Below are 22,584 nucleotides of genomic sequence, written 5' to 3' on the forward strand. Positions count from 1 at the left end.
TCAGACACTTTAAAAGCTATGTTTGATAGTCATGTATCAAGAGCAGACTGGTCATTGTCCTTAGTGCTGTGTGTATGACAAAAGGATACTGATGAATTAAGAGCATATTAAAACAAAAACAAAAAATACTTGTATTGTTGATTTTCCCTAAAGGGTTAAATTCATATGAGAGAGACAAAACATTATACTAAGTAAATGATAGCATGGCTTTCTTTAAAAAAGAGAAATGCTTTTCAGATATTAATATCCAAGTGTGGCTTATTATATAACTCTTAACTAGGCACATATCAAAACCTATGGAGAAGGGAATGATAGCACAGAGATAGTTGTGCACAAAGGCAAAACGTGCAACAGTTGACTTAATTAGTACCATTTATGATTATAGTTTATGTGATGTCAGCATCAGTTCATTAAAAATGTAATGAACTATCAAATCATTTTACGCAGGTCATTGAGCAGCAGTAAAGTAGTATCAGCTTTTCTCCATTATGACTCTGAGCTGGATTTGAACCAGTGACTCTCAGAAAATAGGCTGTGTTCAAATGTCAGTCTATAAAAATGTATTTATAGAGTAGCAGTATATCTATTTATAGTATTTTTGTCTCTAACTACATTTATTTTTCTTTGAAATGAATATAATCTATAAATTGTCTCCTGAAAAACACAAACTTTTGGTATTATAAAAGATTGTGTTATACATTATGTATTTATTATGTTATGTATTTTATTTATGCATTCATTATTTTGTTAAATCTGAGGAAAAGTGGTCACATGTGACATAATATTGAAAGGTCTTTTGGCTGTTAAAGTAGAATGAAAATTAGGTGCGATCAGACATATAGTACAGATTTACTACCATCATATAATTTGCTAAGTCATAAATCCTTATTCTACCTAGGTTTAAATGTTCTCATATCTCATGGATTGCATCAGCTATAATATTTTCCAAGAGAATACACAACAATATGTGCTGAAATGAACAGTTTTATTTCATTAAAACACTAAAATATATACATATAAATATACAAGGGGAGACCCTCCAAGAAAATAGAATTATATTCTGGAGGGTGGGCCCCTTGTTGTACAGGAGAATGTTCTCCCACTAGGAGAGTGTTCTAGGAACCCATCTGTATCAGTTACAGAAGCTGGCATTTTTGTGAGAGGCTGCGTTCAACTTCAGTAAATTTTTTTTGAAAACTCTTACAGCATGTTTGCCCATTTCATGATGGGTGATTTATGAGCATGCCTGCCCACACTGCACTGAGTGTTCAGCAGTTTTTGACCAAAAACAGCAGGACCCCTGTGCTCCGCCCTCCCAATTCACTGGGTCTTGCCTTGAGCAATTTCTTTCTTTCTTTCTTTCTTTCTTTCTTTCTTTCTTTCTTTCTTTCTTTCTTTCTTTCTTTCTTTTTTTTTTTTTTGTTTGTTTCCCCCGGATGAAAAAAGTCCTCAAAGGGAAACATTTTGCAAATATGGAAGAGGTGAAATAAACACCATGGAAGCACTAAAAGGCATCAAAATCGAAGGGTTCAAAACTGTTTTGAGCAGTGGGAAAAAATGTCTCGATAGGTGTATTGCATCAGATGAAGAGTACTTTGAAGGTGACTGAGGTTTAAATATGTACAAATAAATATACGATTTTTTATAAATAAATTCCACTTTTTGGGGAATCTGCCCTCATATATTCATGGTCACTTCTGATAGTGACACTGTGCAAATAGATGCAAAAGTAATATTTTAAGCATCTTTCAACTAGGATATTCTATAGCAAATGACTGGTAGTAGTATTTAGGCCAGTGGGCAAGAATAATTTCATTGCAAAAACTACCCGAAAATCATTAAGTAAACAAAATGTGTGTTCATTCAAAAGAAATAGGATATTACATTATATATGTTTGTACATTTCTGATTATTTAAAAAATGTCCATAACTTTGATAAATAGAATATTCTTTTTTGCCTTTCTTCCTATAATTTTCAACAGTTTACCATTAGTTTTTGTTCATAAATTATCCAGGATTGAAATTCTTTCTTGTATTTTGTAAGTTGGACATTACATGGTAAATGCTAAACAATAAATGTCTATGTCTAGCTTTGCTGTAAGCTTTATTGACTTTGCTTTTACATTACATTAAAGTTTTATTTGATTTGTGTTCCACCACGCCTGTTTCATTCTGGAAGAGTGTTAATCAGCCTGTCCTGTGGTCTTCTTTGTAGTCGCAGCGCCGTGTTACGTTTCACCTCCCTGATGGCTCCCAGGAAAGCTGCAGTGACAGTGGTCTAGGAGACCACGAACCGGTGGGTAGTGGAACCCTGATCTCACACCCTCTTCCTCTGGTTCAGCCACAGGACGAATTCTACGACCAGGCCTCTCCGGACAAGAGGACTGAAGCAGATGGCAACTCTGACCCCAACTCTGGTGAGTCTTCTTCCAAACTTGACTGTTTGGCGTTCCTCTGGTTTTGTATTGTGCACTTGTGCTTCAAACAACATTCTGGGGAATAAGAAAATGAGCATTTGTTTTCTTTTTTCTGGTTCTATTGTTGTTGTTGTTGTATTTCTTAAATATATCAAGTCCAATGTGCGTGCTATATATTGGTGTTTTGTATTAGTCTTAGCCTATCAATAACCATTGCATGTTCTTACTATCACTGCAAGAAGCCCTTCAGCAATTATCATCAGGAAACTTTTAAAAAACACAGATTTATTACTTATGAGACCTGGAATTCACACAGCACACCTGGGACCACACGAGGAGATGTTGTGGAGGGGGAGAGAGTGAGTGCCTGGTCTCGGGGTTGTGCTTTTATTGGGGTGGAAGGTTAGGCCCTAGGGGAAGGGTAAACAAGCAAGTAGTCCAAATGGTCAGTTATTGAAATCAACCAAGATCTTGAAAACAAAGGAGCCTCAATTGGTGGGGAGAGCCTCCCATATTTAGTCATGTATTTATTGGAGACAGTCATCTTTCAAGTGGATGCTCCAGCAATCAAAGTTTAAGTCAGGCACTCCTATTACAGGGGCAAAAAAAAAAAAAAAAAAAAAAAAAAAAGCCAAGGCTTGCACTGAAATTGTCTTTTACCTTGTATGTTGCACCTTTATTTTATAAACCATTAAAAAGGAAAAATATGCTGTAAGTACAATTCAAAAAGTTATTTGTTGACAGACATCTTGATGTCAAAGATGTTAAATGCAATGTTTAACATGTTATTTATAGAAGAGTTAAGTAGAACATGGTCAACGAAGAATGAGACAAAAATTGTCCTGTGGAATGCTATTTTCCAATGAAAACTGAAAAAAAAAGTAGTGATTTGAAACAAGTGTGAAGGTCGGTGCTAATGATTTCTGGGGCTTATTTTATTTTCTGTTTCAATTTTGGAGGGTTTGTTTTTAATCAGTGTATTGAACAAGTGGAATAACTGGAATGTACATGGCAGAACCTTTGTTCTCCATAGACCCACACCCCATCTCAGAAATTATGGCTTATTCAGAGTAAGTCCTGTGAGAGCTCTTCCTTGGCCTCTGAAGGGAATTTTGGACAAGGGTTATTACATTCGACAAGTGTTATATATTTTTTGGTCATGTTATTATACAAAATATCACTGACTAGTTTACTTTTATTAAAAATGATAAGTACTAATACGTATTATGGCAATTCTGTGATTGCAGTAGAAATACTAAAAGGAGGTAAAAAGGACAAAAGCACTTTCTTAACTAGCCCTGTCATGGTAATCCAGAAGTAATGTTCTCTGACTTCTAGAATTTTTTAATTGACTGTTTTCAGGATGGTGGTGGGAGAATTTTATGCATATGCACCCCTCAAACTCTGCCCCCATCTCTGCAAATTTCTCTGATAAATGGTTCTCTTCTCATTGTCATATCAAATTACATTTGCATCTTCTTTTTTTCTGAGGTTTCTCCCTACCCTAGCCAATGTTTTAGGAAGGTCTAAGTACATTCCATACCAGCTCTGGTTCTCAATCTTTCATGTTGTAGGTCTTGGTCTCATAAAGAAAATGTTAAATGCATCTTTTGACTTCACATATCCAGAAAAACAGGCCATATACAAAGAGACAACTTTTTATCACACAGTATTTGAGAGAGCCAGCCAACTATTCTCTTTAGATTTCTTGGTTTTGATTAGTCTAAGCACCACTGAATCTGAAGCTGTGTGAAGAGGTCAGATAGTGCAGCTCTTTCTAAACTGATTTTCTAGTCTCCAGCTTCTTCCTCCTCAATTTTAAAACATCTCTCATTGCCATTAAGCCAAGGGTCTCCAAACTGATTTTTGACTACCTCCTTTGCATGGGGAGTAGTTGACTCCTCTTGCCTTTGGGCCTCAGCCTAAACAAAGACCAGAAGACACCATTTTAAACATGTTGATTAACCTAAGTTGCTCTAAGCCAGAACTTTATCCAAAATGTGTAGCTACTCACTCAAAGACTTAAACCTGGGCAACAGCACTGGGCAACCTAACAAATGGCAGAAGATAGAAGAGATTCTAAAGAAAACAAGAAAAGAAAAGAAAAGAAAGAAAAAAAAGTAAAAGCAAAGCAAAACTAACACGCAAACAAAAAAAAGTACCCTTTAAAGCCTGATTCAGGAATCTTCAGAGTTTTTACCCATCTAGTCATATGGACAAAGAGACCCAAGAGACGAAGCACCCTTACACACTGCAACATTAATCTCAACACAGTGATTTCGCCCAGGAGAATCATGGTCAATAAAATGTGCTAAACCAGAACAGTATTTCTTGGTGGAAAAAGAGCAAGGAAAAGCCTTCAGGGTCCCTGGAGACTAACAGTTTTTTTGACACTTAATGGGACTTAAGTTTTTAACCTCCTTTTTGTAAATGTCTGAAACAGAATTAATTTGAATAGCCTAGATATATTGAGATTCATAACTAAATGATAATCATATTAGGATGTTATTATGATATATTATCTTAAAGTTCTTCATTCACATTTTGTAATGAACTCTGAAAATTGTGAAGTGAGGTACAGGATAATTGAAGCAATAATCTTCTATAGTAATAGTTTTGCTATTTAGATCTAAACTGTTTTCTTTGTCTTTAATGGAGTTTTCTGCCTGTGATTTAATAATTCTTAAAGAACCATGATTTTATAGCGATCATACATATAAATCACAAATCTGTGTTATCTGTAGAGTTATTTTGTATTGCATTTGTATGGATTTCTATTTTTTCAAACATAATTATCTCAAAAAATAATTATTGGAGTAAATTGTATTTCACTAAGAAGTAAATTTATTAACATGGTCATGTACTCCATATAAAATTCAATAAAATTATTAATTGTGAGAAAATAGTAAGGGTTTTTTAATTGATGATTGTTATTTTTAACAAATGTAACTAGACTGATGAAAGAATTTTACTACATTAAAAGGAAACAAAAACAGTTATATAATCAGATTAGGAACAGTTTATTATCACTAATTCAGAATTAAGTCTTAATCTTGTCCTACTGAGAATCATGAATGGGGTCATTTTTATATCTAGTATTTCTTTTAAATATTTTAAATGTTTATTTTAAAGTATTTTCTGTTGTTTAATTATGTACAAAATTTTAGATTATATTTTCTTTATTAAAGCTCTGTCTGCCATATGCTTCTGACTCTACTCAGACTGTGTATGAATCAGTTGGTAAAGTTCTTACTAAGGTTAGTTTTGAAACTTGATGATATTTAGGGATAATTTTTGAGATCTACTTATGAGTCAGTAAGGAGACTAGTACATGTTTAAATATATTGTTTATGAATCCCACACCAATACTGTAAATTAGTGTTATCACTACTTAACAAGTATATGAAGCAAAACGTGAACACAAGAGTGCCTGACTCCACAGTTTATGCTTTTATTAGTCAGAGAAACTACCTCAAGTTACATGCTTTAAGGCAATGTATAACAATGCAAGCATCACTGTCAATGAGTTCTAAATTCTGGGGCACTAATCTTACTTTTTAAGAGGAAATTTGAACGATGCAATATTAAGAAGGTGAATTGGTTGAACATTTGCTAGTAAGATGATCAACTTGTGAGAGAACTAGTTCTTCAGGTTTCTTTGGCATTGGGTTAATGAAAATTGAGACATTAGTAGAATTGTTTTACACAGAGTTTTAAAAAGGGAAGTGCTTTGTATACAGTTACGTAATTTGTGAGTCGAGAATGAAGCTTATACATGCTAACTCTTATTTAGTGCTCTTTTCAGGGGAACAGTTTGTCCTTATTATGTCACTTATACCTTTTCCTCAAAGAAAATCTTTATGATTATCTGATTAACTATCATCTCTCCAATAAATCTGAAGACTATTTGCTTACTTTATATTCTCCACATCTAACAGTACCTGGCATGTAGTAGGCCGGAAATGTGTGTTTGTCAACTAAATGAATAAATCAATAATTCAAAAACAAGGAGAAATGCAATGAGTTGAATTAAAAGTGTTTTATCAAAATAAAAACAAAAGAACAAAAACTAGAAAATAACACATCATGCTAACTGTGGTGATCTTTAGTTTGGAATATTGATTTCTTTTAAATTATTTGTATTTTCCACAATTTAATAATGTATTTAAAATTATATTTTTATTTTGTAATGAGGTAACATATATGCAAAGGACCTGACATGGAACTGAAAAAAAATATTCTTCATATATATAGCAAAAATCACATTAAAATTATTCCTGTCAATCCTAAAGGTATAACACATGAGGACTGTCCAGAAAGCATCCAAACATACACTATGAAAAATAGAGATATTTATTGAGGAAGGTACAAGATACAAGAAACATTGTTCATAGAGCAGTGACACCTCGGTCCCCTTCAAAGCAGGGACCTTGGGGTCTCACACAGTTCTCTCAGTTGCTGTCAGCAGCCCTGTTGTATTTTATTGACTCTCATCGATGGTCTGAAATCTCTTCTCCTTCAAATGTGATTTTAGTTTTGGGAAAAGCCAGAAGTCGCAGGGAGCCAAATCTAGGTTGTAGGGGGGCTGAGTCACCTGGGTGATTTGATGTTTCACCAAAAAGCTCTGTATGAGACCTGATGCATGAGTGGGTGCAGTGTTGTCATGAAGCTCCCAATCAGCAGTTGCCCACAGCTGCGGCTTTTTGGATCATCCAAATAGTTTCCGTGGAGGAATAGTCAAGCTTAACGTATAGTATGATGCAGATTTTTTGCTTTACTCAGTCATTTTGAATGCATTGGCCACACGGTACACATGCCCACTCAGTGGCACTTACCACTCCCACTGACTAGTACAGTGAAGTCATCATTGTTCATGCATGCACATTTCAGTCCACTCTCCTTGGCTGCTAAATTACATTGATGTTACACAAACCTTTCTCGTTATATTAACAACAGCTGGACTTTTTCCTGATAGACCTCATATATGCTGAGAACAAGGTGAATTTAAAATATTTGGGCATGAGAGAGAGGCTGTCATTTTGGGGAGAAAAATCAAGTTAATAAAATAAAAAAGACTCCAGAAGAAAATACAATTGCCCTATCAAATTTTAATCTTCAGAAATTATGCTAATCTTAACCTGCAGGAAAAAAAAATCACTAACCATAATACACAGTGATAACTAAATATAAAACTAATTTTGGGGAGCACGGTATTGTATTCAATAATTTTGTGAACTGTATTTATAATTTTTATAAGTATCCTAGAACTAAATATGTATATCAAAATAAAAATGTTTGGTGACTTCATATGGTCACCTATTGTGTTCACCAGAACTTTTGTAATCATTTCAGGGTGGTCCTACAAAAGTGTCCCCTGAGTTAACAAATCTAGAGTTCCTCCAAGAATGGTATAGAGCAAAGGTAATCAATCCTACTGTGCTTTGTGTTTGAGGGGAAAATAAAGGTTTCAAAACTCAACAATAAAATATAATTTGATTAGTTTCTTATCTTATGAGAATTCAAATTTTTGTTTTATTAAACAGAGTTCTCTAAATCTAAGTCCAAAACTTATACATTGTTAACTATTTTTATCTCCAAATTAGAAAGCACAAGACATTTTTTAGATGAAAAGCATCGAGATTATATATCAAACATACATCTACCCATCTCTTTATCTATCTTTATCTATCTATCTATCTATAATCTAATTATATTGCCAGTTATCACAAACCTAGAACCTTAGAAGAATAACATCCATAATCTCACAGTTTTTTTAAGACAGGAGTCTGAGTTAGATCTGGCTGATTCCTCTGCTCAGGCTCTCAAAAGCCTTCAATCAAGTTATCATTCAGGTTACAGTCTCATCTACAGGCTAAACTTTGGAACAATTTACTTTCAAGATTTTGTAAATGTTTAGAATTTACTTCCTTGCAGTTACAGGACTGAGAGTTCCAGCATCTCCCTGGCTATCAGTGGGACAATGCTTTTAGCAACTAGAGGCCATCCTAAGGTGCTAGCCACATAAGCCTCCCAACATGACTGCTTACTTCGAAGCCAGTAAGAGACTGACTTTGTGGCAACAAAGTTTTATATAACTTAATGTAAGCACAAGAGTGACATTTCATCACTATTGTCACATCCAATTGGTTAGAGGCAAGTTTCTGGTCCTGTCTACACTCAAAGGACAGGGATATATGTTTATAGTCATGAACACCAGAAAGTGGGGATCATGAGGGGCCACAGTTTATATGACAGTCATTCTGATGCCTCTTAGTACTCAAGAACTTTTGTTTAAGGTTCTTTATCACTTTGCTCTTCCATGACTCAGTCATCTCTTTTTTTTGTTTATCTATTTGTTTGTACACTCATGTTGAGGCTACTGTGTACCAGGTACTATGCTAGGTTCTGGGGAGAGACATTTAATTCAAGACTCCCTAAACTTAAAAAAAAAAAAAAAAAAAGCACAGCTACTAAACTGTGAGAGCAAGAGTTCTTAATCTGTTCCTTGGTTGGAGAGATTCATAAGTAGGTTTTCAGGAACTTCAGGAATCTGGGAAGTTTTTGAAATTGTTTTGCCATTTTTTCTTTTACTGTGGGGCATACTATGAGCATTTTATAGACCATTTAAATAAGGGGGTAGGGATGGAAAAAGGACATTGAATTTTGTAAGAGAAAAGATACTGGGTACCGATAATATTAATTACCTAGAATAAATGCTAATGATAAGTATATTAAAAAGTAGGGGGTAGAACATAATATGTTTTTAATAAGACTCAATAAAGATGCTATAAAAAGATACTTTAAACAAATTACATTGCATGGATAGAAATTGTATAAGTAAATAAAATGTGTGTTGGAGGGTTGGGGAGTGCTTCTTGGTGCTGTAAAAGGTCATGGCCAGTTGGGCAAGCAGTAAATAATTCAATGTCTTTGTAGCACATGCAGGTGTACTTAGCTTCACCACTTGGCCTCAGATTACTAACCTCCAAAATGGGGCTATTAATATGTATTAATATTGTTATAAAACTACAGTTATTTGATATAAAGTACAGTGCCTGAAACATACAAGATACTCAGAATGGTTGATATTAAGCTGTTCAAGTATGTGACAATATATGAAAAGGTTTTTTTTTGTTTTTATTTTTCAGATTTAATGTGTTTTATTGATTAAAATATTACATTTGTGCCAATTTCCCTTCCCTCTGCTCCCCTCCACCCGGTGGCCCCCCTCCCTCCAGTTGTTCCCCCCTTTTAGATTATGTCCATTAGTTGTGCATACAGTTCCTCCCAACCTCTCTCCGTCTATTCCATTCCCTCCTACCATGATCCCCAATTCCTATATCATCTCCCTCCCTCTCCCCACTCCCCCTCCCTGTTGACCTCCCCCCAATATGCTTCCCGTACCCACAGTTCCTTTTCCACTCTCGTTGCCTGTTTAGTTTGCCTTTGTTTCATCTCCCTAGCTTCTGTTTTTTAAACCAGTCCCTTTAACATCTCATATAACAGTGGTTTGGATCTAATGAACTCTTTCAGTTTTATTTTGTCCTGGAAACACTTTCTCTGTCCTTCTATTCTGAATGACAATTTCGCTGGATAGAGTATTCGTGGTTGTAGGTTTTGGATTTTCATTACTTTGAATATTTCTTGCCAGTCCCTTCTTGCCTGCAGGGTCTCCCTTGAGAAGTCAGCTGATAGTCTAATTGGGACCCCTTTGTACATAATTCTTTTCTTCTCTCTTGCTGCTTTTAAGATTCTCTCTTTATCTTTAATTTTTGACATTTTGATTATAATGTGTCTTGGAGTGGTTCTCCCTGGGTCCAGTCTCTTGGGAACTCTCCTTGCTTCCTGGACCTGTAAGTCTATTCCCTTCCCCAAGTCTGGGAAGTTCTCCTTTATTATATTTTCACTCAATTTTTCAAGTTCTAGTTCATCTTCCTCACTCTCTGGCAAACCAATGATTCTTATGTTGGGCCTTTTATAGCTGTCCCAGAGGTTTCTGATCCTCTCATTGTTGCTTCCCATTTCCTCTCTCTGCATTGGTTGACTGCTTGTTCCTTCTCCATATTCCAGTTTGTTGAAATGAACTCTGGATTTTTTTTCCTCACCATCTGTCTCGTATGTGGTTTTGTTCCTTTCGTTATGAATGTTTTTCGCTTCTTTCTTATCTTTTTTCCTGCTCTTTTGTGAATTCTGTAAGCCACCTGATAACAATGGCCCAGAACTGAGCCTCTGACAGGTTTCTTATCTGTTCATCTGTCAGGTTCTCTATCTGTTGCCTGGTGAGCTGTGCCACCGGGATTTCTATAGTTGTCTGCCTCATTTTGACAGATGTGTTTTGTTTTCTTGGGCCGGCTGTAGGGGGCAGTGCCTGTGTACGCGTCACAATTCAGTGACCGGCGCCTGTCCGCGACCTATTTCGCAGCCCTGTGGTGCTTTCTTTGGGGGCGGGGGTCCAAGATGGATTCACACAGTTATTCAGCTAGGAGACCGGGATCCGTCCTCCTGCCCCCCTGGGCCTCACTGTTCAAGGCGATGCGGCGGCCGCTCTCCCCAGCGCTGGGGTCGTGCACTGCCAGGGGCTTGACTGCAGCCGGGATTTTTCGCCGCCCCTGGTGCGACCGCAAACAGCGCTGCCCTCTTTAACTCTTACCTGCCCAAATGGCACCGCTGGTTTATAACTTCATATGTTGGGCTTCCGTGTAGTTTTATTTTCTGGAATTTCTAGTTATCCTTTGTTTTGAAGTAGTTGTATTCCTCTCTAGTTGTAGAGGAAGACCTAGCGTGTCCGTCTAAGCCTCCATCTTGGCCGGAAGTCCTGAAAAGGTTTTAAGAGATAAGTTGCAGCCAGATTTTGAATTCTGGGGAGGATAGGAAATACTGTAATATAGCAAATAAGAGAAAAATTTTCTAGTTCCAAAATTTTAGTTTGTGTGACTTACTGGAATTCCACACAATTAAGTATATTAGATAATATAAGAGGAAAATAATTGGAATTAACAATTTTTTAAATCTAAAGTTTGATTCTGATTTAGAAATTGGAAACTGACAACATAGAAAGTGATGAAATTCTGGGTGTAAATGTGATAATTATGAAGGGAGAGAAGGAGTTCAAGAAAAAAAAAGACAAATCTTTAATTTAGGGCAGACAAAGATGAGGGTAGTGTAGAACAAAAGCAAAAACAACAAAATTAAAATATAATTAAAAATATATTTGAAAGCTCTTGGGAAGTTTAAGTTCTGTACATATTTAAGGGTGCAGGCAATGTGGAATTGTGATTAAGAACAAATAACCTGTGACCTAACTTATTGACTCAGGGGTCATAGGGATATTGGTACATGCTACAGGCTCAGTTTAGATATATCACTTAAAAATTATTATTATTATGAATAGATAGTGAAAAGGCGCAGAAGAAGCAAAACATGTATCTTAATTATTATGTAAAATATTTCCAATCAGGTTTTGAAAATTACCATGGTGAATTTTGAAATGTACAATTATTGTTATACATAAAAAGAAAGAAAATTCTAACAAGGTCATAGTTTCGAACTCTAAAAGCTTCATATTTTTAATTCTTTTTTGTGTCTATTTTTTCATATTAATTATATTTTTGTGGATGGTTTGCTAAAGGCTGATAAAAATAAATAATAAAGGATAGTTATGTTCCAGTATCTTTATTGTTTTACTTTAAATACATTTTGTTTACCTTATGATTTTAAAGTATTCATTATATTAATTAATAACAAAACACTTCTTGTTGCATTATTTTATTTTTAAAATCACAATGAGATGATTTTGTATATTATTACCTCAAGTAGTTAAAAATGGCTATAAACCAAGCTCTCTCTTCTGGAAAATTTTAGATCTATTAAGTTTAAAGTATGAATTTAATCCCTAGAAGAAGTTTTGAGTACTTTTATTTTTAATATTTAAAATTCTTAGTAATATTTTTTTGCATTTGAACTTGTTTAAGAGGTCATGAATAGTATTACCTATTATAGTAGAGGTATCTGTAGGAACAATGCACCTCCTAGTGTAAAGTTAGGGTCATGTCAACTCTCATTGGTGTGCTACATGGAATCACATTTTCATAGCTGCATGCTGTCATGTCAGTCATTATTCTAAGGATCCATAAAACAAAATAACATTAATTTACCCTAGACTGGGTGGTCTTTGCTAGAGGAAAAAAAAACAATTCTTTGTATATCTTTGTTAAGAATAATTTGAGTGTTAAAAGTAGCGGTGGGTAAATAAATCAGTAGCCATATCTAAAAAGAAGAGCTTACTGATTTCAGTAACTCTTAAGAGCATAATATTAAAGGTTTCCTTTTTAACCCCAAAGCTATCTCACAAGGAAAATGTGGAAATACATTACAAATTGTAAAGACATACACTCATAGAATCACACTAATACTTTTTATCTTAATATATGAAAATAAATTTAAAAATTATTTAGTTTAAAACAATTTGAAATATTTAAAGAAACAATAGGTATTTGTCGAAAATGTCCTAAATTTACCTTAACACTATATTTACACATGTTTCTGACAGATGTTTGCAAATTTTTCAGAATTAGTGTGACTAACAAATACATGGATGCCAAATTTTAAAAACCCCAAAGAAAAGTTGCCAGATAAACTACAGGCTGGCCAATTCAATATGAATTTCATATAAACAATAAAAGTCTTTTGTCTAATTGTGTCCCAAATATTACAATATCGCCATGTCGCTTGAAATATTTGGAGTATACTTAGACTGAGAAAATATTATGTGTCTGAGATTGAAATTTAAGTTACCAATCTGTATTTTTATTTTTTCTAAAACTTGCACCTCTACCCTAAAAATACAATGTTGAATTAAAACTCAATATAAAACTCACATAAAATTCAAGTATTATGAGGGAATCTATCCCAGACATGCATTTAATTACAATTAGAATTTAGAGCAATAATTAGTCCACTTTGGAGTTAGCCATGTGACGCTACCTCATGGAAAGATATAATTTTTTTACTTTGCAAAAGCATCACTTTTTAGTATAGTTACTTCCATATTAGAGAGTAATACACTTCAGCATTACAAGTTCAGTTTGTGCTTATAGTCAACTGTATAAATACTCCATTGTAAATGTTTACTGAGTCAAACGGAAATTCTTGTTAAAGTTTTGATTCATCACTTTTTTTGGTTTAATAATCTTTTGATGTGTCATATTTTAGGATTCTTTATGCATTAATTGATTTTTGCATAATTTCTTGTTCTCAGGAGCCAATCTGTAATTTTTAGGATCTAGCAAATTCCAAATGAACTTATGTCAACATATGAGGAAGGTACTGGGGGGAGGGAGATGGGAGAGACATTCTTTATATTTGTTTCTGTATTTTAAGACTTTTTTTTGCAGATCCTAGTAAATATATCCACCTAGAATACAAAAAAAAAAAAAAAAAAAAAAAAAAAAAAAGACACATATTTCAGACCTCTCAAGTAAGGTGCTGAGAGGAAATGTGTGTGGTGGTTAATTACTGTGGAGCTAGACAGACTGAGCTCATACAATGCCTGTTCCTCTTGCCAGCTACATAACCCTGCCCCAAAGACCTCAGTGCACGTGCGGTGACCATCAGATTACTCACCTCAAACACCTGTACAAATTCCAGGTTAACACCTGCAACTCACTTAGAATAGTTCTAGGTTCATAGCACGTCTGCAGTTACATTAATATTATTGTAAGAATTAAGTCAAACTACACAATTATCTAAGCCGACTGTTTGGCTCCAATTCTGTAGAAACACGGGACCTATTTTCCCTATATTCCAGTTTCTTGCTGGCTACTTACAGAAAGGTAGATATTGCTTTTTTAAGTGTATCTTAAATCATCATGATAATATTTTATCTCTGCATTTCATTTTACTTGCATAGACAGTTACATTTTGTTTTTTAAAATTGTGTGATTTAACACTAGTTGTTTGAGATGTTACATAGATTTAATCTAAAAAGAGCTTTGAATAATAAATATAGGACCTTGTTATTTCTATAGGATAAGCCCAAGCATCTACAAATAGGTTTAACTGGTGAGAATTTATTTATATGTGAGTAATATTAATGAAAATTATATAATATTCCAGACTCCTAATCTTCAGTTGAATTTAGAACATTTACAGATTTATTCCAAGTAACTAACCAGAAAAATCTTTATTTCTTTGTAGTTAGTAATAACCTAACTCACATTCAGATCTGCAAACAGGCATTATACTATATTTTGGGCAAATCTGCCAGTTAATTTTTGCAAATCAACAACACAATTAAAAAATAACCTAAAAATTGTAATTTCAGTGCTCACTGGCAGGAAAGAATTAAACCACAAACTTCCTGAAGTGCAGGCTCTGGTTCATTGATTTTTTTTTTTTTTTCATGCTTTTGTGTTTTGACATGAACAGGTATTTTATCATTTCTGCACATTCAAAAGAAAAACCTTTTCACATTAGGAATAAAATAAAATTGAACTAGCTTTTAAAATATTCCATGAATGGGAAAAAAAGTGCTTTAGTCAGGGAAGAGAGTACATTATATTTTATGTTTTAGCCCTGACTGGAATGGCTCAGAGGGTTGGGCATGATCCTGCAAAACAAAGGATCATCCAGCAGTTCGATTCCCGGTCAGGGCACATCCCTGGGTTGTAGGCCAGGTACCCAATTGAGGGTGTACAAGAGACAACTGGTTGATTTTTCTCTCTTTCTCTTCTCTCTAAAAAATAAATAAATAGAATATTTTTAAAATGATTAAAAAAAGAAGCAGCTTTAGACTAAACACAGTATGACAATTGTGAAACTATGTCTGAGGACTAAAAATAGATTTTGGGCCCACAAAACAATACACTAAAAGCTTAGAAAACATATCACCCTATCATAGTAAGAGTGGCGTCTCATTGGAATATTTTTTTGAGGCTCTTTTTATTAGGGAAATACATTTTTAAATAACGTTAAAGAGGGTTCCTAATTCAGAAGAGAATATTGAGTTCAGATTTAAAGTCCTTAAGCACTAGTTACAGTATATATCTAAAATTAACCCTTCAGTAATCTCTCCTAAGTCAAAACTATTGTGCAGAAGATTATGATTTAAAACAAGAAATACAGGTGTTTCATACTCCACATGCAGTAAAATCTTTTATTTTTTTAATCCTCAACTGAGGAATGTTTATCGACTCTAGTGAGAGAGAAAGGGAGAGAGAGAGAGAGAGAGAGAGAGAGAGAGAGAGAGAGAGAGAGAGAGAGACCAACGAGCAAGAGAAACATCCATCAATTGCATTCCCTATGTGCCCCAATTGGGGATTGAATCTGAAACCTAAGTATGTGCCCTAACTGGCAATCAAACCTGCAATGTTTTGGGGTATGGGATGATGCTCCAACCAACTGAGCCACCAGGCCAGGGCCACAATCAGTAAAATCTGACCTGAGCAACAAGTAATATAAGAAAGAGTGTTTACTTGAGATTTTTCTGTCTTCTTTAAGCAGACCTGTAATGTTATGCACTTCCCTCTCAGGACTGCTTTTGCTGTGTTCCATAGGTTTTGCATTGTTGTGTGTTCATATCCAATTGTTTCCAGGTACCTCTTGGTTTCTTCCTTGATATAATTGTTGATCCATTCATTATTTAATAACATGTCACTTAGCCTCCATGTATTTGAATTTTTTTGAGTTTTTTAATTGAGGTTGATTTCTAGTTTCAAGCCATTGTGATCCAAGAAAGTACTTGATATAATTTCAATTTTATTGAATTTGTTAAGACTTCTTTGTGTCCTACCATATGGCCTGTCTTTGAGAATGATCCAAGTTCAGTTGAGAGGAATGTGTATTCTTTTGCTTTGGGTTGAATGTTCCATAAGTGTCAATTAAATCCATTCAATGTAGTGTGTCCTTTAAGTCAGTTATTTCCTTTTTGATTTCTTAGCTGGAAAATCTATCCATTGGTGACAGTGGGGTGTTAAAATTTCCAACAATAATTGTATTGCTGTTGATCTCTTCCTTAAAGTCCTCAAAGTTTTTCTTTATATATTTAGATGCTCCTAAATTGAGTGCATATATGCTTACAAGGGTTATATTCTAGCCATCAGAGAGATGCAAATTAAAATCATAATGAGATATCACCTCATACTTGTCAAAATGGCTATTGTTAATAAATTAACAAACAACAGGTGCTGGTGAGGGTGTGGAGAAAAGGGAATCCCAGTGCACTGTTGGTAGGAGTGCAGACTGGTGCAGCCACTGTGGGAAACAGAATGGAGTTTCCTCAAAACACTAAAAATGCAACTGCCTTTTGACCCAGCAATTCAACTGCAGGGAATATATCATAAAAATCCTGAAACACCAATTTAAAAGAATATATGCATCCCTATGTTTATAGAAGAACTATTTACAATAGCCAAAATTTGAAAACAGCCTAAGTGCCCATCAGTAAATATGTAGATTAAAAAAGCTGTGGTACATTTACTCAATGGAATATTACAGAGCAGTAAAAATGAAGAAATTCTTACCTTTGTGGCAGCATGGATGGAACTGGAGACTATTACGCTAAGAGAAATAAGCCAGTTGGTGAAAGACAAATACCACATGATCTCACCTATAAATGGAATCTGATGAATAAAATAAACTAATGAGCAAAATAGAACCAAAGACTAGAAACATGGAAAGACTGGCAGCTGTAAGAAGGGAAGGGGGAGGTGGGTTAGGGTTTAAAATAGGTTAAGGGATTAGTCAAATAACATCTATGAAGGACCCATGGACATAGACAATGGTGTAGGGATTGACTGTGGAGTCGGGGGCGGGCTAGGCGGAGGGAGCAAAAGGGGAATATTAGGACAACTCTAATAGCATAAACAAAATATTTAAATTTAAACAAAGGGAAAGGAAATTGGTTCATAGTCTATCAATTTTTACATGATGCTAGTACAAGCAGAAGATTTTTTGGTGCTTTAGTTCATTTCTTGTTCAAAAAAGTATGGAATATTAAGGTATTTTATTTTCTGCAGTGTCCTAAGGACTGTATTTCAGAATTTAAAAAATAAATTGAAGGTGAGGCTGGCCTTGTCTTCTCTCTCAATCACTCAATATCTGTCTCTCTTTCTTCTCTTCCTTCCTCTCTTTGTCAGTCTTCTTTCTCATCCTCTCTCTCTCTTATTCTGCCACTCTCTGCCTCTCTAAAATATTCATATAAAGTCTAAAAGAAAGGAAGTACTAGAAAGAGTATACGCAGTGTCCTTAATAAGGTCTGGAAGATATCAAAAGCTCAAACATGTCAGCATTACTATTAAGTAAGAGATGCTGTCTCTCCTTACTCATATTAAGGTCCTCACACACCTCGTCCTTCCAAATATAAGACTTCTAATCAAATTTAAATTGATAAACTGAAGAGATAACTTGAGTAAGTAAATGAGGAAAAACCTATGGGGTGTTTAATGAATAATGTACCAACATATATTTTATGAACACAGGGTAATGTATTTTGACCGTTCAGACAACATTTTTATGTACTTTCTAATTCTCAGAAAAAAATTTAATTTTTTTTATCAAATATAAAATCAGTAAAGACAATATGCATGTTTACAATAGTTTAGACAGTATTAAATAAAAAGCTTTAAAATTCTCAAATAGTCAACTATTCAAAATAATCTGCCATTTGTATATAGAGAGTATAATTTTTCATGGAGCTTTTAAAACTAAGAACCACCACTGTCTTCTATTATGCTTATTTTCATTTGGTAAAAATTCATAAATTATTGATTTATGTTACAGTAATTGACATTTGAGTTATAGTAACATTAACCAATATGAAATAAAATCGCTATGAAGACATACAAAATAGAACATTTACTTTTATAATATATAATGTTTTAAATGAACAAAAGGTATATTTGTAATAATTTATGTATTACACTCAAAATATTGATTCAGAAATCAAATTTTCTATTTCATTTGAATTTTGTTTCCTTATATATCTCAATTGCTTTCTATTTGGCCCCAAAATGAACTGCAAAAGACATTCCTGATTTACTGTTAAAAAGCCATATATGTGGCATTGCTTTTCTCCTTTTCATGGACTCACATAAGCACCTGGAAGAGTGTTCTTTTCTCCCTTCTTCTTGGACCTAGCTCCCATGTGTTGGCCCTCAGTAGTCCATATCCCACTCACAGCACTACTGACACACATTTGAAACTTTTCATGTAGCACACACCAAGTTGGGGTTGCTGTGGGATGAACAGGTGGAGAAGTAAAGGAGACCTTGAGAAGTCTGTCAGCTAATTCCTTTGCCACCGTTCAAGGTTATATTCTGTAGCAATCATCCTCTTTCAGCTTTTCTCAGTAACTGACAAATTTTTCCTCCTCTTACAAGTCAAGATGCTGATTTCAATCCCAATATTTTTAATGCATTTCTCAAATAGTTTAGGAACTGTTACTTCCTTTTCTGTCCTATGGTGATATGGAGGTCAAATAGAGCAGCGTGTCTAAAGAGTCCCTCGGTTTGATTCTGGGCCTGAGTGTAGCTCAGGGTATCGCTTGCTTGGAGGCATTTGACAGAACTGTCTTCTATTAGCCTTTAGGGTGAGGTTCAAACTCCGTCTATTCCCTTTGCCTCGTTCCTAGCACTATTAGTTTGGGGAATTGGAGGTTTGCGTGAACGCTGTGACTCATCTTTCAGTCCGAGCAGCTGCAACGAAACGTTAACTATAATGCTGCCTCTCTGTACTAGTAAAGCAAAACGAAGGGATTTTTTAATACAAAGTTTTGCAGTATTTTTTCCCTCAATGTTTATTCAGAAGAAATGGTTGAGATTGTAAATATGTGAGAATTTTTAATGATTCAAAAACAGTATTATCTCCTTGAAGTTTTAAACTTTAGAATATTTTCTTCGGGCAATCATAGTAGCTTATGTAAAGAGCACTATAAGTTGAAAGTTTAATCTTAAACCTAATAATACTATTCTAAACTCTATGTGATCAGTTATCATAGACATCTCACACAATTTTACTGAAATATTGTTATCAGCTTTATCCCTATTTCTATACATATTTTCTGTTTTAAAGGACAAAAATGTCAAAAAATGTAGTTATAAAATATCCTCTGATTGAGACCATTCCTAAAGAATCAAGTTTCTCTTTGTCTTTCAATGTTGCTATTTTAATTAACGAAATAAGCCAGGCAGCAAAAGACAAATACCATATGACCTCACCTAATACAGGAAACTAATGAACAACACAAACAAATGAGCAAAATAAAACTAGAGGCAAGTAAACAAGGAACAGACTGACAGTGACCAGGGGGTGGTGGGAGGGGAGAAGGGAAGGGGTCTAGTCAAGGGAACTAGTATAATGACCCATGGACATGGACAACGAGGTGAGGATGGGCTGAGGGAGAAGGGGTGGGTGCGATGGGAGAAAATCAAAGGGGGAAAAAGTGGGAAAACTGTAATAGGAAAAACAACAAATAAATTTTTTTTAAAAGAATCAAGTTTCTTCTTTGCACTCTCCATTCATTGATTCATTTTTTTCATTCTAACATTTTCATTTATTTCAAAACATTTCATTTACTTAAAATTTTCATTTCTTCTTTTATTTATTCATATAGTTGGAAAAAAATTACTGCATATCCATTGCATTGCAGGATGTTTAAAGAAGCATTTTAAACATGTGCTATATTTCTTTTGTTTTGTCTACTTAGATGCTACTCATTTTAGACATGCTTTTTGGGAAAAATGATGACTACATGAAATAGACAGTGACATAATAAATAAATTATTAAATAGTCACAGAAATTATCAATTATTTCACTGGAAAACTTTGTCAGTCATATTGATTATGACTCAGGCGTAGGCTGGTTTGAACATTTTACTACTTTACTTTAGCTAACAATTTGCTTACTATTCATTTAAGCAGATGTTTAGGTTTTGGACTTATTTGCCTATAATCAATCCAATCAAGGAAATTTTTAGACTGATTTATTGGTACTATGAGAATACTAATATATAGGAAATATTAATTAGAATAGCACAGAAATTTAGAAATAACTTCAGTAAATGCTGTACCGTAGCACCACATTAGCCAGGATGGGACTTATCTCTTTCTCCAGCGTATCCAAATGTATCCATAACTCACCTGTTCATCACTTAGGAGCCATCTCAGTTATCAGATTGTCACAGTACTGTAGTACTTGTGCTCAAGTTACCCTTATTTTACTTAATAATGGTCCCAAAGCTATTCACATAACTTTTATTTCCGTGCATTGCTGTTGTCTCTTACTAGACCTAATCTATTCATTATACTTTGCCATAAATAAGTATATATAGAAAAAAAAACATAGTATACATAAGGTTCAGTACTCTCCTTGGTTTCAAGCATACATTGGGAATCTTGGAATTTACTCCGCTCAGATAAAGACAGACTACTATACTTGCATACACTTCGTGGCTTCTCTTTGGCATATTTAAATTGCCAGCATCAGTGCTCTTGAACTTAGCGGCTGGGAATATATACAATGTGTATATACTGGACAAAGGCATGATTTTCATATCATGGGAGGCATACAGTGAACTGATGAGATATTTCATCATGCTACTCAGTCCAGTGCACAGTTTAAAACTTATCAATTGTCTATTTCTGGAATTTTCAGTTTAATATTTCCAAACCAGTTGATTGTGGATAGCTAAAGTGGAGAAAAGGGAAGCCATGGATAAGCTGTTATTTTATGCCTTAAGAGGCTCTATCTTGTCTTTACAATGAGTAGGTCAATTTAGAGGGACCTCATAAGTTTTTTCTTTCCAAGAACTGTGATTTGCCTTCACATGTTTAATGAAATAAATCTACAAGACACTACATCACTTGTAATAGCTTGGATTTTAATAATATTATTTACTATCTGAGTGCTTACAATGTGCTAAGCATGGTGATAAATTCTTTCCTGGCTGAAATCATTCTCTCCTTGTTACAACCTTATGAACCAAGTATCACTTTCCTATAAAAAAAGCAAAAACAAAAACGAACCTGAGGCTTAAATTTACTAATAATTGCCTCAAGGTCACAATGCTGATGAGTGTCAGATAAAATCCTAAATTCAAGTTTCAACTACTAAATTAACTGCTTCCTCAAGACACTTCTTAATAATGTTTTGTTTTAAATTTTAGTATTTTTATATTTAGCAAGTAGTTTTTTAAGTAGGGACATTTAGTGTTTTAAAGGTCCATTGAAAACCAGCCAATTTTTAACTCTTGAGTATGAATAGACTCTGAAATCTCAAATTTATCACCAAGTAAAGGATTTTGTCTTTATATCACACAACACTGAAGTACCACTACAATTTTAGTATAACAGTGGCTTTAACATAAATGTGTGTGTTGCAAGAAACATTAGTGCAATGAATTATTTTCTTTTTAACTTTTGTTTAAGCAATGTTTAGATGATTTGTTATCAAGTTTTAAGCTTCAGTTAAAAGAGGAAGGCTGATACTTAGGTTAGGTTGCCCTACCCAAGGGAAAAAAATTTTCCCTTAGTTAGGATTGCCAGTTTTAGCAAGCAGAAATACAGTACACCCAGGTAAATTTGAATTTCAGATAAACAATGAATACTTTTTTATATGTACCGTGAATGATCTAGGACATAATTCTATTAAAGCAATACTTACAAGTATCTGATATTCAAATTTGACTGCTTATCCTAAATTTTATCTGGCAACCTAATACCCAGTAGAAAAATGTTGATTATACTTTGCTTTATTTATTTTATTTATAATTGTTGCACATAGATCTGGACCATCATTCCAGTAAGAGCAGAAATGTCCTACTAATTCATCCCAACTTCCTATAGAAGCAATCAGACTTTACTCCAGAATTCCAGTTCTGGTCCCTTGAACGTATTTTGCTAAGAACTTGTTCCCACCCAACTTATCGATTAGCATCTCCTATTAGGATGGAAGTTCCATGAGAGGTTTTGTTCAGTGCTCTATCCCCAGTACCTAGAACAATGCCTACCGCATGGGAGGCAATCAACAAATGTGTTGAAAAAACAGATGAGTAAATATGAAAAGTACTCACTGCAGTGATACTTCTATTAGGTATTGACATATATTAAGGAGGAAAACATGTACATTTATTCTACTACTAACAGAAGCACAAAAAATGTTGCAGTGACCCTC

The 22,584-nt window shown here is 34.4% G+C and overlaps 1 pseudogene across 1 annotated transcript in view; it reads left to right on the forward strand.

Moving 5' to 3' along the window:
- Positions 1-22,584, forward strand: part of LOC149995980 (protocadherin-9 pseudogene) — a 586,254-nt pseudogene that overhangs the window by 247,327 nt on the left and 316,343 nt on the right. The window contains exon 2 of the transcript XR_016507474.1: positions 2,342-2,417. The product of XR_016507474.1 is annotated as a protocadherin-9 pseudogene (transcript). The remainder of the gene's footprint in view (positions 1-2,341; positions 2,418-22,584) is intronic.

The sequence above is a fragment of the Furipterus horrens genome, unplaced genomic scaffold, assembly GCF_987537825.1.
Source record: "Furipterus horrens unplaced genomic scaffold, mFurHor1.1.pri manual_scaffold_12, whole genome shotgun sequence".
NCBI classification, from domain to species: domain Eukaryota; kingdom Metazoa; phylum Chordata; class Mammalia; order Chiroptera; family Furipteridae; genus Furipterus; species Furipterus horrens.